Source organism: Rhincodon typus, chromosome 19, assembly GCF_021869965.1.
Source record: "Rhincodon typus isolate 14 chromosome 19, sRhiTyp1.1, whole genome shotgun sequence".
Taxonomy (NCBI): Eukaryota; Metazoa; Chordata; class Chondrichthyes; order Orectolobiformes; family Rhincodontidae; genus Rhincodon; species Rhincodon typus.
The window spans coordinates 23,658,135-23,676,008 of NC_063350.1; positions in this window are offsets into that span (position 1 = coordinate 23,658,135).

The following is a 17,874-nucleotide window of genomic DNA, read 5'->3' on the forward strand; positions in this document are numbered from 1 at the left end:
GATGCTGCTTGGCCTGCTGTGTTCATCCAGCTCTACACCTTGTTAACTCAGATTCTCCAGCATCTGCAGTTCCTACTATCTCTTTGCATATTGATAGTTCACTTTTTTAAGGGTATGCGGTGTGATGATACTATGACTTTAAGAAGTGTATTTAGTCCTGGATTTCTTTTTATGAAGAGAGGTTTGGACAGAGGTGCCAAGTGGTTTGGTTCAGTGCCAATAAAGTAAACAGCTTGTGATGCCTTGAGTTTTTATTTTAAGTTGGAACAATAGAAGCAGCCTGAAGGGGTGGGTTCAAGCTCCCACAGAACCAGCACTTTAGTTAACTTTCAGTAGCCATTGGGGTTTGGAAGCTACTATACATTTCTCCCTGCTGTAGCAAAACGCTCGCGTTCTCACATGCTCGCGCTCTGCGTTTTTTCTTGATGTTCTTTCCTCCTGGACTGGCGAATTGCATGTGAGACAATCTAATTTACTAAATTTGTCTTTGCCAAGGGTGTGTTTATGAGATGTTAGAACATAGAACATAGAACAACACAGTACAGGCCCTTCGGCCCACGATGTTGTGCCGAACTTTTACCCTAAACCTCGGGTCTATCTAACCTCCATCGCTATCTTATACTATCATCCATATGCCTATCTAATAGCTGCTTAAATGCCCCAATGAGGCGACTCCACTACCCTTTCCGGCAGTGCATTCCACGCCCCGACCACTCTCCGAGTAAAGAACCTACCTCTGACGTCTCCCCGATATCTACCTCCTTTCACTTTAAAACTATGTCCCCTCATAAAAGCTACCTCCACCCTAGGAAAAAGTCTCTGGCTGTCTACTCTATCTATACCTCTGATCATTTTGTACACCTCTATCAAGTCACCTCTCATCCTTCGCCATTCTAAAGAGAAATGCTATAGCGCTCTCAACCTTTCCTCGTAAGACCTTCCCTCCATTCCAGGCAACATCCTGGTAAATCTCCTCTGCACCTTTTTCTAACGCTTCCACATCTTTCCTGTGTGTTACTATATTGGAATGGTAGCTGTTTAGTAGTTAAATAATCTATTATTCTGTTAAGTTTTGAAATAAAGTTATTCCAATTCTTTCTTTGTTCATATTTTAACTACAGTGTAAGAATCAAGTGTGTTTTGCCTTAAGCCTGATAATTTGACCAATCAAAATACATGTGGAACACAATGTCTTACACTTGCCTTTAGAAATAAGAAGTAGTTGGGGTCTAGGCTATCCTCTTAATATATTTTGAAAGGGTTCAGTCTGGTCCATAACACTTTTTCCAGAAAGCTTTGACTAGTGTAGAGACAATTACCAACTCAATTAGCCTCCGAGTTCTTCAGAAAATTTATACGCTTTTCCTTTGCTATAGCATCTTGCAACAAAGTCATCAGTGGACTCATAGGAAAAGAGATGGTGTAATGGGATGTCACTAGGCTAGTACTCCAGAGGCCCAGGCTAGTGCACTAAGGGAAACCGGTTCAAAGCCGACCAGGGCAGATGGTGAAATTTGGATTCAATTTTCAAAAAAGGGCGACATGATGCCTCAGTGGCTAGCACTGCTGCTTCACAGTGCGAGGACCCTGGGTTCAATTCCACCCCCAGGCGACTGTCTGTGTGGAGTTTGCACATTCTCCCTGTGTCTGCATGGGTTTCCTCCAGGTGCTCCGGTTTCCTCCCACAGTCCAAAGATGTGCAGGCTAGGTGGATTAGCCATGCTAAATTGCCCCATAATGTTCATGGATGTGTAGATTAGGTGGGTTATAGGGGGATGGGTCTGGTGTGGACTTTTGGGCCAATGGGCTTGTTTCCACACTCTGGGGATCCTATGATTTATTGTGTTTTTGTCTGAATGATGTGAGTTGGAGTCTGTTAACTCAGAAGTTGGTTTGTATCTTGAACTTTGTTGTCATGTACACTCCAGAACTTGAATTTTTTTTTGTAATCTTCCTCAAAGATCTGTAGTACCTATTTGGTGAAGCTCTTTTTTTTGCCAAAGTCAAGTGATATTTTAATAAATCTCTTCTTGGCATTATTTATGGCTTGATGTGCAAATGTTGCTTAAATAGGTAATGAAGATGGCACTTGCTGCAATTCATAGTCAGATGCTTGTCTTCCATAGCCTGTTGAAGTTCTGTGGCACTTTTCTACTGAAGTAGTGTCCAGGGCTTATTTGTTCCTTTCTTTTGTTGGGTTGACTGTTCTTCATTTTTATTTTTTTTTCTCTTTGTGTTTGGTTTCTACTTTAGTTTTCACAATTGTGGTTTCTTGAAGAAGTTTTGCTGTGTGATTCTGTCTTTGTTTTTGAGATCATGGCCTGCAGTAACTGGCTTTAGCCACTAAGAGGAATGCAAAGCAAAAAAGAGCGATGATGTCACATCAGGTTTGATGCCAAATGAAAGTAAACAAAATGGCATAGCCAACTGACTGCTGCACACAGGTAAGCTGCTCCACGGTAGGAAAACCACTTTTCAGTGCTTAAAAGGTGAGGGGTGAGGGTTGAGAACAGGAGAGCTGCATTGTTAAAACTGATCGAATCCTTTGTTGATGTTAGTTTTAAATCTGTAAGTAGCCATTTAGCTGCTGATTTTGCCTCGAAATCCATAAGGAGACATCTGATTGTTACATCTTACCTTATGTCAGGAAGCAGGCCAGAATTTGTCTTTTTTTATTTTTGTCAAAGAGTGTTTCTGGATTAATAGGTCTAGAAACTTAATTAGATAGAAGATGACTCTTTCTCCTAGTTATTTAATTTGTACATTATACAATTTTACGTATTTATGTAAACTTTCTTCATGGCTGGTCATCCAGATTATGATCCAGGTCTGTCTATTCTTCAGTGAGGATTCTCTTACAAGTAGTTTGTTCACTACAACCATGAAATGATGTGCTATGTTGATGATTTGCCACTATTCTGCTGTGGTACTTCTATTAGCTTCCGTTTACAAGGATGGGAAATGGGTCATTTTGTGCTGAAGAATGCAGCAAACTTTTATTACAGCACTTTCTACCTAGGTATATGTATTGCAATTACAGGCACTTCGTGTCTGGGCTCAAACTAAGAAATTTGGATGTACTGCAGCATGCTTCCCTCAGTGTCCAAAACCTTTTACAAATAGAATTTACTTAGCTTTCTCACATGTGGTGCATTGTAATACTGGATAAACTTCTTGGAAAGGCATCACCTGTATAGGAAAACAATACTAGAAGTTACCTGTTCTCTGGCACTGCAAATGACAGTGAAATGAAAATCATGTTGAGAGCATGAGACCTGCTGTAAATTTTTCTCTTTGAAATTTTGTATATGCCATTGGATTTCTTCCAAAAATGAAACATTCAGCTCCAACTATTTCACTCAGTTGAATGTGAAACTACGTTTGATACTGGTAGAGGATACCAACTTTAAGCACATCAGGTGCTGTATATGCTGGACTAGAATAAGTGAACAATTTTTGAGTAAGAAATGGCTGTAGTACAAACAATTTTCAGGAAATAACCTATCCTTGGACTAGATATTTGCATTCAATGTTTTCTGTCAGCAGCAACACAGCCAGTCCAGACCTTCAGTCAAATAACTCCTCTGACTGCTGATAACTTTGATAAACTTGAATTTCAATTGCAAAACAAAGCCACCTTCGGTGATCACACTGTTTTCCCTTAACTGAACCATCAAAAAATATAGATAGCAACTTGCAGTCATGTAGGTCTCCTGCAGGGAGAGTTGTGTTTCATATTTCTGCAATGTAGTTTTGCAAGAGTCAGTACTGGAAGTAAATAGGATAATTCCTGTGCCAGAGGGTTTAATTCCAAACTATTTCTTTTTCCCTAATCTTGAGTTTTACAGTAAGGGGATAACAATACTGTGAGCAGAATACTTAGAAATAGTAAGAAAATAAAGGTTAGATTAGGAAACTTGAGCAAATACTACTTACTTTTTGCCTGTGTTGACATATACATGCAAAGCAACCAGTTTTTAAAATAATTTGGCTATCAACATATTAAGAAAAGTGCATTGTCAATTTGATGTATGCATTGCCAAGAATACAAATCCACCCATTCCACCAAACTTTAATATTCCTGACTGATCTCTAGATGAGGAGCATTTAAAGCTTTGTTCCTTTAATTATTTCAATATAGCAAAACTTATGAAAGCATGTAATGTAGAATTTTCATGGAGTGTACTGACTTGATGTGCCTGTAATAAGATTAAAATAACAATCTGTTGTGAAATGAGTCTTTTGGGACAAATAAATAAGTGGCGTGTGGTGCAAAACCCTGCTGCTTAGATCCTAACTTAAAAAGTCTTATTTGCTGTTCTCCCCTGCATTTGATAATGTACTCTGTCTCCTGGACTGGCAACATGTTGAATTTAAAATTCTCATCTCTGTTTTCAAAACCCTTCTGAGCCTTGACTCTACCTGTCTCACTTAGCTCTCATTATGACTCCGAAATTTATACTCATCTATTTCTGACATCTTTTCTATTTCCCAAACATTGGCAGTTATGCCTTCAGATCCTTCGACTTCAATCTTTGGAATTTCCTTCCTAAACCTCTGTCTCGCTCATTCTTTTAAGAAATTATTTAAAACCTACCTCTGAGCAAACATGTGGCCATTTGTCCTAACTTGACACTAACCAACTTTGAGATCCGATTTTCTGATCATGCTCCTGTGAAGCACCCTGGGATATATTAATACTATACATTAAAGTATTATTGAAATACAAGTTGTTGGAATATCATCAATGCACACCATTTATGTCCTTTAATTTTAGTTCTGCTACTACTTTCACTCCAACGTGTTCACCTTGGACCCCTGCTTTGCTGAGTCCAGCTGCTTTTGTGTAATCCTCTCTGACTTCTGTTTAAAGTCAGCAGCAAGACCTTCAGCAATCTGGGCCCTACACACAAGCACTTTATTAAGCCTCTCTTCTTGCTATCTTTCAACCCATACTTTCAAAAGCTTATGAAAAGTTCTATTTTGACCATATCTTCATTTTGGCTCTTCCCTCTTTGTTGTTTACTACTGTTCAGTATCTGTTGCATAATTTATTCAGTATCTTGGGTGTTTACTGCATCAAGGATGCTATGTGAATTATTTCTAACACGGCATGCATAATATGTTTTCTTTAATTCTTTATTTTATAAATTTATGTCTGTCAATCTGAACCCTCTTAAAATTGTCTTTTGTTCCACATTATGCATCATTTATAGCAAATTGCTTTTAAATTGCCAACACGCCACAGTCATTCTGTACTTATTGTGAAATGGACCATGATTTTGTTGCCACCATATGAATTGACATAGTGGCATTTGCTGTAAGTTTGCTTTCTCTTGAAGTCGCTTTTTAGGCTATAAGCGATCTGGCAGCCAGTGCACAGGATGTGTAAATCCTGTGTGCAAACATCATTTCACACCATGTCTGTTGCAATTTGATCTGGTACACAGCACTTTTCTTACTACTTGCCACGTTTGGAAATTCTGATCCACTGGAAAAATCCCAAAGTGTATTCAGATATCTGGTGGAAGTGAAAAATACTCTGACATTCTCTTGGGATTTGAGTTTCTACAATGTAAATGCAATAAGCTTCAGAAAATTACACATTTACAATTGTAAATGGTAGGTGATGTGCTGATTGTGTACTTAATAACTGTGTCTAAACTTTGAGTTTCGGTGATTTTTTTTTGTTGTATACCCACTTCCATCAGATGCTCAGCAAAAAAAAACTTGCAATACATATTACACCTGTAACCATTGAAAATATTAGTCAAATGATGGATGGTGTTAGTAATGTGTAAATTGGTCACCAACTTCCAGTAAGGAACAGATATCCCATTAATTGCAAAATTGGCTGCATAAGAACTTTTTTCATGAAGTTGCTGAAATCATGCATTAATTCCCCATTAAAGTTACTATAGAAAGTCAAGTCTAGTTATGTAATTTACAGCAAAGGTGTCCTGTCAACGTGATAATTGATACTTGCAAATCAAATACCCTTGCTCAAAAAATGAACAATAAAATTTCAGTCTCATTCCTTCACAGTGCGAATTATTTTGGATTTTAAGAATGCCCAATTTTTACTGTTTATCTTAGTTCTGCGTTCTCATAGCCCCCTCTCTTAATCCAGTCTTCCCATATTTATATTTTTTCTGTTTCTTATTTCACATCGACTTTTCTCAAATTCATGCTCCTCCCTAGCCCCATGTCTGTTTTCTTTCAGGATTCTCAATCTTTGATTAAAATGTAATTTCCTTCATTTATCTGGGTCCCACTTGGCTTTGGTTGTAATTAGCACTCACTCCCAGTAGCTTTGTGGACAAAATAAAATTATAAAACCTGCATGTCCATTGGCAAGTCTCATTACATGACCATTTTGGTCATTCATTCTTGTGATGTGTGCATTATTGGGAAGGTCAGGTTTGAAGCTGAATTTCGACAGGTTGCTGATCCCTGGTGTAGGTGGTGGGTATTTAGAATGAGTAGGAAATGGAGAATAGAGACAGTCAATCCAGCCTGAGATGATGGCTGTAAGGGACATTCAGTTTGTTACAAGCTAACAAATGTCTATTGGTAAGATCTATGATGTGCATCTGGTAGAACTTCAAAAATAATCAACTGGTATCTTAATTTTTTTGTCCTGTGTTGTGGTATACATGCATACACCTCCCCTTTTTCATGTCTGTTGGAAGAAAGTCAGAGGATGTGGCTAAAATGGTGCTGTGTGGTATTTGTAACGTGTTGATGTAATCCTATGTAATTACTTCATCTGCCACTTTTTGTTTTAAATTATGGTTACTACTTAGCTTACGATGTCAGAGAACTTTGTACAACTATATTAACATATTTTGTAATTTCAACCTTGTAAAAGGGAAGATTCAAGAAATGAAAAAATGTGAAGAGAGGGCACTTCTCAGTGCTTTTGTATTTTTTTGAGATATAGGTGGTAGAACTTTTAAAGAGGATTTTTAGTCTGCTGAATTACTCTGTATTTCTTGAGGTGTGCATCTGAAAGTTTACAAACCTGTTCCACTGCTAAGTGTTCAGAATTAGAGTCATGAATGACTGTGTCTTGTGTTCCAGATCTCCTTGTATCAGGTATTCTGTAATTAAAACAATCTAGTGGACACCCATGTCCAGATGGGGTCGGGGAGAAGTGAAGAGGAGAAAAATATGCCTATTGAATACTGAATGAGCCAGTGCTTCAAAAAATCTGATCTATGATAATCCGCTTCCAATATACAAGGGCCCATTTTCAGAATATGAATACTGTTATGGTTTAGGGCTTTTTCTGGCCAGGATCCACATTTAGAAATCAAATGATGCTACTTCAGTCTTAGTAGCTGGAGGGAGGCTGATAACCAATTGCTGCTGAGGTTTCTTGGGCCATTGTAAGCAAGCCCAGGGAAATACAAACAAGTGACCATTCTGCTGATGCTTTCATTTAAGGCCATCAACATGGTCAATTGAATTCAAACCATCATTCTTTGCTAACCAAATGTTTTTGGCCTCTCCTTTTTGTTTTATTTGAAATTTTGCCTGAGGAAATTTAGTCTGTCATCTGCTGTATGATGCTGAATTGCCTGACTTTAACCCTGTCTCAGCTCATCCATTGAAACCTTCAGTCATGATTTTGTTACCTCCTAAACTTAAAATAGCAGCATAGAATGTGGGAGCAAAGTAAGCCTTCGAGACTTCTTGGCCATTTAATAAGATCATAGCTGGATTTGTTTAGTCTCAACTCCATTTTCCTGTCTGTTCCCCCATAACTCTTGACTCTCTTGCATATCAAAATATATCCAGCTGTGGCTTGAATAAATCCAAAAATTTAACTACCACTGCTTTCTGGGGAAAGTGAACTCCATGTACAAATGACCCTCAGTGGGGTAAAGAGTTCCCCCGACTTAAATGTGACTGTTCGACTGTACTCCTCTTAGCTGATGACATACCTTCTTCCTTCTAAATTTGAGCCCATCCAGACTCTGTCTGTGTCATTACTTGCAATAAGACCCCTTTCCCTATTATCTCTGCTTTCTGACCTTTACTGGATCCTGACCAAATAAGGTCTTGATTTCCAAATTCTCAAACCTTTTTACAAATTCTTCCATGGCTTTACTTCCCTATCTCTGTAATCTATTTGAGCTCTGTAACCCTCTGAGATACTAATCCTCTAATCTGTCATTTTTGATTTTAATCACTCCATCAGGGTCTTCAGCTGCCTAGCTTTAAACCCTGGAAACACACTCTATAGTTCCCTGCCTTTCTACCTCACATCCCTCTCTTAAGACACTTCTTAAAATTCACCTCTTCCACCTGTGAATTGCCTTGGGGTATTATGTTACATACCAGGTGCTGCTGCTGTTTTTTTTCATTAATAGCACTTTGTCATGTGCAGCCTGAGAACCATTTGTTCGTACAAATCACCACCACCTCAAATTTTGGTTCCATGACCGTACAAATGTACAACATTGTTCATAACGCACAAGAGTATGAGGACACCTACTCTGTGGTAAAGCAGCACCTCCCAATGGTTAAAAAGGAGATGTTGTGATGCAGTGGCTTCTCCAAACAAGAATCCCCTAATAGTGGGAAATAAGTTTTTAAAGGAAATCTGAAAGGGGTGAGTGGAGAAATTACAGAATTAGTGTGTAGCAACCTTTTACCAGAAATATGTTTGCAATATGCAGCAGTTACATGACTTAAAAGCATCAGTCACACATTATATTTATACAAATTGTCACTCAGAAGGAAAAGAGAGGCATCCTATTTCTCAGCTATAACAGTTCACATTAATGAACGAGATACAGCACTACAGTATAAAGAATATTGCATCTAAGTATTCTGTCAGATACACAGCATATTGGTTTTATTAGTACTCCATCTCATATGTATATAGTTCAAAGAATATTTCACACAGTATAATGAAACCACTGTATTTTGCTACAGCGGACAGCTCCAGCAAGATCATTGGTTCATAATTAGTGATATGTAAGTAGAACTGCTCATGCTATTCATTTAGCAAACAGAAAATACCAAGAACTCAGTTGCTTTACGTTTATCAACACGAATCAAAATATTAGCCACATGTATTGGAAAACATATTCACTGTGTATATGCAATAAATATTAAAAGAATTTGGGTTATTTTGTTTTTTCTTCTCTACAGCATTAATACAGGGTATCGGAGAACACAAGAAATCGCAAAATCTGTACATGTAAACAGCCACACTTTCACTGAGTCAAAAATCAGAAGGAAATACAAAGTTCACATTGGTATTAGGTACAAACAGTTAAGGAACCGGATTCTCCTCTTCCCAGTCAAAATAAATTGAAAGCACTGCTATTTTTGTTGTTTGTTAACAACATCCAGTTAAATTGTTGATTTGCAATTGTATAATAATCAATTTCTAGCCGGTTAATTGTTATTAAACCCCTGAATCCTACAGGAAATTACTTCTGCAGCAGGACAGCTAGCATTGTTCAGTGCCACTCGGTTTCCATTCAGAAAATGTTTTCTGTGTGGTCAGCACTTTCTGCATAAGGGTACAATAAGTTCAGTAGATGAGTAAGGTAAACAGGCTAACAACTGGAATTTTAAAAGTCTACACTCAAAGGTTTTAGATCTTTGAATGATGACTGTATAATTACACACAGTCTTCAGAACTACTCATTATCATTGTGCAACAACATTTCAGTGACTTTAAGTTATGGCTGAAAAATACTTAGTGGTCCCCCAGCTTTACTCAATAGCTGCACTTAAGAAAAAGTAAATTACAGCATCAAAGGGGGCTAAGATTGTCTTTTGCCTATTTTTTCCTCTGGAACTGCTAAGGACAACAACCCACAGAACAAAACTTAGCAACATCCTGTACATAAAAATATACCCTCCCCACTACGAAGAAAAGTAACATTTGTCATATACAAATCACTCACATGGACAATTAGCATAAAACAGAAGCCAGAGAGCAGATACCTGCTCTTTGGCCTGAAAGAGGTCCCAAAAGTATATGAATGAGGTTATATTAAGCTTCCATCGCCTTTCAACATAGCTATCACAGTGGTGGAAATGACCACTGATTCAAAATCTGTTTGTGCCAGTGGTCTGTACGATTAAACTGTTATGAGGATAGTAGCATTTTCATTATGGATGATAGACTCTTTATTTTAATAACTGTTTATGAATTTACTGATATTGAAATAAACTCAAATTTACCTGATGATGAATAGTAAATAGTCCAAAAGATGATGTAGATGTAGTGGAAAAAAACTTCAACTTAAAAAAAAACTTCAACACAGAATGTGTTTACTAAGTAGTTCTTAGTATGGCACCACCGTAGCAACATAGGAACACAAGGTGATTTAGTCCCAAAAGCATGTTCCTCCATTCAGTGAGATCATGGTGATCTCTGGCTTTAATACCCTTTTCTTGGAAAAGAACCTTTCAGATTTAAAATTATGAATTGAGTCAGTAACCACAGCTTTTTGAAAGATTTCACATTCATATCAATTGTGAGAAGAAATTTTACTTAACTCTTCTCCTGAATGGTCTGGTTCTTATTTTCAGGTGATATCTCTATGTCTGAGTGTTCTTCACTAGTGAAAACATTTATCTCTCTAACCTATCAATTCCTTACAAAATTCTATAATCCTCAACCGCATCACCATAACCTTCTATTTCAATGAATACTCATAACGTAAGCCTTGTAATGTTTCTTCCTCTTTCCTAAACCCAAATATCCTAAGGTGTAGTGCCCTGATCTGTACACAGTACTTCAGACATGATATAACCAGGACTTCATGTAGCTGTAGAAAAATCTCATCCACTTTATACTCTAGAACAGTGCTTTTTAAACCTTTTTTTTTGCCATTGTAACCCTGTTTTGAGGCTTGAAAATTGTTGCAAACCCCAAGGTGGCAATTGAGAGGGGCAGAAGGGAGGTCTGTGAGAGGAAAGTAGGAGCCTGTACATTACAGCAGGAATGCAGCTGTTATAATTGAATAAGAGCTCCACAACAGCCATTGTAGCTCTCAACCCATATTTGGGAAGCCCTACTCTGTGTAAAAGCGAATATTACCCTTGGATTTTTTTCATGTGACTGAACAGTATGTTTTAATGATCTATGTACATGAACTTTTTCATCTCTTAGAAGCTCAGTTGTTCTTTTTCACTGTTCAAGGAAATATCGGATCACTCCGAAATGGACGATGATCTGGTTTAAGGATTATTTTCTCTTTGAAGTTTACCCTTGTTTAGAAGTAATCTTTGTTCACAAGATGCTGGATGGTTAGTGTTCAAAAGAAAGTACATAACAATATAATACCTTGATAATGAGGTGTGCAGTAGCACCTCAATAGTTCTATCAAACATTTAGTGTGCATTAGTGCGTGGTGTAACAATTGTTTGTTTCCTGAATAAATGTATTTGTGAATAAGCACTGAATTTCAAGATTAGTATGGACTTGAAAACATTTCTCCAGTATGATAAACTGTCATAATTGCTGAGGGTTGTTCAATGAAAAATATCTATCCTTAAAGGCTGCAAGTTTTCAATGCCCTTACAAATAGGTTATAGATAAATTCAAATGAATAGTGTTTGTACTTTCCAGATGTCTTCTAAGTAATGTGAAAGCAATAACTTAATGACATGCAAGGGAACAGTGAGCGAGCAACATCTCTAGCTAATTGTTTCCTGGATCAGTTGTTCTATGAGGATGGACATCAAGTTCTAATTCATGGTGATGGTCACTAATAATGAAGGGAAAACTGAGGTAGAGGTATCTCATAGCCTTTTTCTAGGTGTGGTTAAACATTAATAGCCAGCATATTTAACAGTATCTGGATAACCACATAATTAAGCAATCTTTTGACTAAGTATATCTGAGGTTTGCTCTAAAGGTAGGGTAATGTTACATGCAGGCAGCAAACTAGGTCATTCCTATTCTTCACTCATTTGGTACGATTTTAAGTAGTAGGAATTTGACCCTTTTCAAAACTGTATCCTTTAGGACCTCAGAGCAACACCAAGTTTTTCACAGTAAATAGGTGTTTAATAAAAGTTCTTTGGAAAGCAACCAACATGGTGATGCATGTGACATTTGGATGCAGATCTACCAACTTTCACATCTTGCTTGGGCTCTCTATTATGCAGACAGCCCTGTTCTCTTCTCTAAAAGACTATCTCATGAATATGATACTTTGTCTCAGGTAGATATTTCTGCAGTTAATAAGCACACCCACGAACGTAGAGAACAGGACTCGATCATCCATGAGCGTGGTTAACCTGAAAGAAACTCAAACAATATCACTGCAGTAAAACAAACCTAAAATATAGGTTAATACCTTCCTGGAGCCAACTTGTTCAACATATTTATACAGCTTGGTGCCAGTGAAGAAAGTTTTTAACCTTTTGAGAACTAAATTTGAGACTTTTCAAACACAGTGCTTATTTCTAACAATATAAAGATATACAATAATTATTTTAAGTTAATGGTAACTATTAAAAAGCAGAGTCAGATAAAAGTATAAAATAACAATTTGTTTCACAGTATTCACTTTTTAAAAAATAGTAAAAAATTTAGGTTGGTATAAATTGCTACCTGAGTTCTGAAAGGTTTCATGATCCACTTTAGTTTACTGAAGAGACGAAAAGTTAACCTTGCAGGATTTGATATCAAGCATTTGACTGTGAATTAAGAAAAAAATATCCAAAGTGGTTTCGTGAGCTGATGGATTGCAACTGGGCTTTGGAATTCTGTTTCCAAAAATGGATAACTGCTTGCAAAAGGTAGCACTTGGGCTGTTTTTATATTCCGTTTTAGTCAGCCAATACCAATCTACATTGACTTGCTGAAACATTTTCTCTTGCCCAAGAGACAGCCCTTTGAGTCTATACCTACATCTGTGTATGAGCACCTCTCAGCAGTTGAATTGCAAATGTTATTGAAAATGTCAGCATCTACACCATATGATTCTTTAGGTGTTCAGTAAGTCCAAGACATGCCAGTGTATTTTTCTTTAAACATTTGCTTTTGTTACTGTATGACATTGCAATTTAAACAGATGGGATGGGGTCATTTCTCCAGACATTCACTCTAAGCCTCTTTAGAGTCAAGCTGGGTCCTGACTCTGCATTTATACTATGGCCACTTGGAAATATTGGAAATGCTAATAAAAGGATGATGTGAAACTAGTTATGATGAAGATTAAGTTTTTTGTCATCTTGTGGAATGATTTTAAGAATGCCTAACCTACTGATATGTGTACAATAACATGATTATAGGCTACAAATGCTTTATTTTCTGTTGGGCACTTTCAAGTATTAGAACACATAATAATTCTTCAGGTTGTTCATCTAATATTCCGATCCACATAGGTAAGCTCAAAATAGCTGCAAATCTTAAGTACAGTCCATTAGTTATAGTTAAATGTGCAGTATTTCATTACCTTTCAACTCAGGTTGTATCCCTTGTTCACAAATTTCACCCAATTTCACCCTTTGGCCTAATTATTTGATAATCAACTTTAATACCAAATATTTTATTGAGTGTGGATCATCACTGGTCTCCATTAGTTGCAATATTAATATACTGCAGTCTTCACTGCACATACTAGTCCATGGCTAAATGTTTAGATTTCAAAAGGAGCAAAAAAGGCCAGCTCGTTCTAAGATCATCTTCAGTTAAGTGAATAATGGATGTACAAATGATGCTACTATCCTCATACTTGAAACTGATGACCAGAATGAACACAAACTAAGGGAGATCAACTCCTCTATTGTTCTTCCAGAAGGCCCAGACTAAGTTATTTCTATTAGCAGCATTACTAGGTATTGCACCTGGGAATTGAATGCTATGTGGATTTTGTATGGCAAGTGGCCAGGAACAACACCTGCCTGTGAAAGGAGCAGAGTCCTTGCATGTGTCAAATCTTTCAGTTTATGCTGCCAGCTAAGAAAACAAATATTCTCTGGTGAGTGAGGTCCTTGGGTTGAAGACTTATGTACGCTCACATCTGCTCCTGATGAAGATCTGAGGTTAAAGGTTGGTGGTGTTATCACTTCCATAGCAGCAACGGGTTAATGGCCATCTTGTAACAAGAGGAATCTCCCCCAGTTTCCAGTTTTGAACTGGATAACTACAGGATATGGGGTTTTATCATTAGGACTATGCTGGCAAGAGTCAATTTTGTTGTAAAATGAGGTTTTCCAGTTCATCTGCGGAGCGGAGGAGGAAGGCTGCTGACTCTCTGTAGCCAGCAATGAGCTGCCGGACCGCATTAATTTCTGTTGGACTGAGCTGTGCTGCTGGTACACTCCTGTTGTTTGTGTTGGATGAAGCTGAGTTTGAGGCCAGTGCCTTCATGCTGAGATCTGTTGGACCTGAAAGGATTAAGAAATGACCTCATTATCTTGCCTTGTAAATATTTTAACATACATAGCTGTATTAATGACCAAAGGTAATTTTGATAAGGATACATTCCTGTAAGCTGAAAGTTGAAATTTAATGCTGAAATTTTTAAACATGTATTTGTATATGTCAAGTTTAACCCTTTTGCAATATAAGCATGAAAATAAAGTTTCACGGAGAAGGCTGGGAAAGCTCACCAGGTGATATCTATGATAGAATTTCATAGCCTCATGCTCACTGCATCCAAACATGGGCTGCCCAATACACTTAGAACTGAGGCATCTTTACGACATGTTTTTATGACCATGTTCTACAGACCATGAACTGATCAAATGGTTCAGCAAGCTGTTGTAACTTAATTTAAATTATCTTTCCACATATACTGTAAAGGATTCCTTCACTTTTGTGATAACCATGCGACCCACATATTGACAACAATACTGCACCTATGTACTGTTCTGATGTTGCTAGCTTATTCACCAATGTGCCACTCCAGGAAGGTGTTGTGCAAATGTCCGTCATTATATCATGGCATATTAGATGTGCCACTGGTGTTTGAATCTGTTTTTTATTGAACCTGTACTTAGCAACTCTCTCTATTGAATTTTATTTCAACAGTGTTATATATCCACAAGTAGATTGTATTGCCGTGGCATCTCCTGTAGGACCAGCTCTTGCTAATATTTCCATTGGTTACCATGAGAATCCTATCTTTGATGTAAAGACCATGCTTCACCTACCCTTTTTGAATACTTTGGGTATATGGATGATACACTTGAAATATTTGAATAAGTAGCTGCATAAATAATTTATTTACATAACTTAATAAATTCCATAACAAAAATGAAAATTGCTGGAGAAACTCAGTAAGTTTGGCAGTATATGTGGTAAGAAAGCAGAGTAAACATTCTGGGTCCAGTGGTCCTCCTTCAGATCTCAAGCTTACAACTGAAAGGTAACAATTAAATGAGCCTTTTTTCTTGATGTGTAAATTGAGAAATCTGTCAGTGGGTTCTCTGCTCCTATCTGTTGAAAGTCTGCATTCGTTGGTCAATATAGACGGTAGGTCTCCCGCAGGTCCAAGGTATCTCAAAAATTACAAGTGAAGCTAGCAGTGTCATACTGTTACATTGTAGTACATGAGTGGTTTCCTGCACTAACTAGATATTGCCATCATGCCAAAAAGATATTTTGCCTACCACACAAGCGAGCACTGAGATGAGTTTTACTGCCAGCTTGACACCAGGTATCTAGGCTGTACGTCCCACTGACTGCTGGACTGTATGAAACAACAGGTGACTTTGGCTGTTTGTGGTAGGCAGCCTGCTGACCACACTCAACCAGCACATGCTTGCAAACCTCTGAAAACTATGTCCAAAATTATATGCTATTCTATTATTGGACAGAATTGGCTAAATAGTCTCTACTGTACTAAGAATTATACCAGAAGCCACTTTAAGCATATCAGTAATGATCACAGTATGATGCACTTGCATGTGCTGGAAGTAACATACTGATATACAAGAACTTGTTCTTTTGGTAATAGGAATGCCAGTCTCTGGCAATGGTAATGCCCATGTCTATGTGCCTGGTCTGAATTTGTTTCACCTAAGATTAGCAATTAATATTTCCTGTAGTATTGCCTTGCCAACTTTGGTCCGACCAGTTAGCACTATCTTCTCATGCTGCATAAATTGGTGTTCTAACTTTGAATTCTTGTGTCAGTTCTGGTGCGTGCAAGGCAAAAAGCTTTAATTTCATGTCTCTTTCAGTGTTAAGGTTGTGGCTGATTGAGGACAATCATCTCATCTGAAGGACATCAGGAGTCTGGCGGATTCATCATTGACCTATCCATCATGAGATGGGGATATTTGCTGATTGCTCAATGTTCTGCACCAGTTGCAACTATGTTTGCGTCCATAAGCAGCAAAACCCAGGCAATATCCAGGTTTGGGTTGGTAAGTAGAAAGCAACACTCGTTTTCCACGAGTGCCAGCCTAACCGTCTTCTCATGGCATTCAATGGCATTATAATTTCTGAGGTGTTCAATTCAGGTGATCCTGACCTATACAGGAAATCTAGGTATGATTTCACAAAGCCATCACAAGAGACAGTACCATTCCAGAAAGCATGGTGGGTTCTGCAGTGGCTGAATAGTCCAATCCTGGAGCCACAGACTCTGACCAAGTGGGTCAGGTGACTGGGACGCTCTAGATCCTGCATGCTGTTTCCACTGCTTGTGCTTGGCATCCAAGTGCTCTACTCAGTACTTTTGCTGATGCTTTTTCTCCCATTTTAGGCTAAGTGATGCCCGTGTGGCAGTGAGGCATGTTGCATTTGTTTAGGGAGGCTTTCAGGGTGTCGTTGTAGCATTTCCTCTGTCCTCCAAATGATTGCTTACCATTGTGGAGCATGGAGTAGAGCACTTGTTTAAGTCTTCATAAAATCATTGAATTATACAATCCCTACTACCTGCTGCGGGAGTTTACTTCTGCTATCCTGACAGCAGTTTACATCCCACCCCATGCGGAAATGAAGAGCACATTCGATGAAATATACACCACTACACACAGCCTTGAGATGGAATACACTGAAGGCCTTGTTCATCATAACCATTAACTTCAAACCTCAAGAGTGTGCTACCAGGATACCACCACCAAGTCTCCTGTTTCACCAAAGGTCCAAATACCCTGGACCATTGCTACACAACTATTGCTCCAACTCCCCCGCCTGAATTTTAGTAAATGAATGCGCTCCTTCTCCTGGCTTACATGCAGAAACTGAAGTGTGAGGATCCAGTACAGGAAGTCGTACAGTGCTGGTCTGAGGTAATGGACAACTGCCTATGTGACTGCTTGGAGTCGGTGGACTGGTCCACATTCAAGAACTCAGCGGCCAACCTAAATGAGTGTGCCACTACTGTCACGGATTTCATCAGTAAGCGAGTGGAGGACTACATGCTAAAGAAATTAATCCAAGTGGTATTATCACTGGACACGTAATCCACAGAACCAGATTATGTTCTGGGGACCTGGGTTCAAATCCTGCCACGGCAGGTGGTGGAATCTGAATTCAATTAAAAATCTGGAATTAAGAGTCTAATGATGACCATGAATCCATTGTTGATTGTCAGAAAAATCCATTTGGTTCACTAATGTCCTTTCGGGAAGGAATCTGCTGTCCTTACCTGGTCTGGCCTCCATGTGACTCCAGACCCACAGCAATGTGGTTGTCTCTTAACTGCCCTCTGGATAATTACAGATGGACAAGAAATGCTGCCCAGCCAGCAACGCTCAATCCCATAAATGAATAAAAGAAAAAGAAGTGTTCCCCAACCAGAAACCATGGATGAACCAGAAGATTGACTTCCCCCTGAAGTCCAGGTCTGAGATGTTCAATTCGGGTGACCCTGACCTATATAGGAAATCTAGGTATGATTTCACAAAGCCATCACAAGAGACAGTACCAAA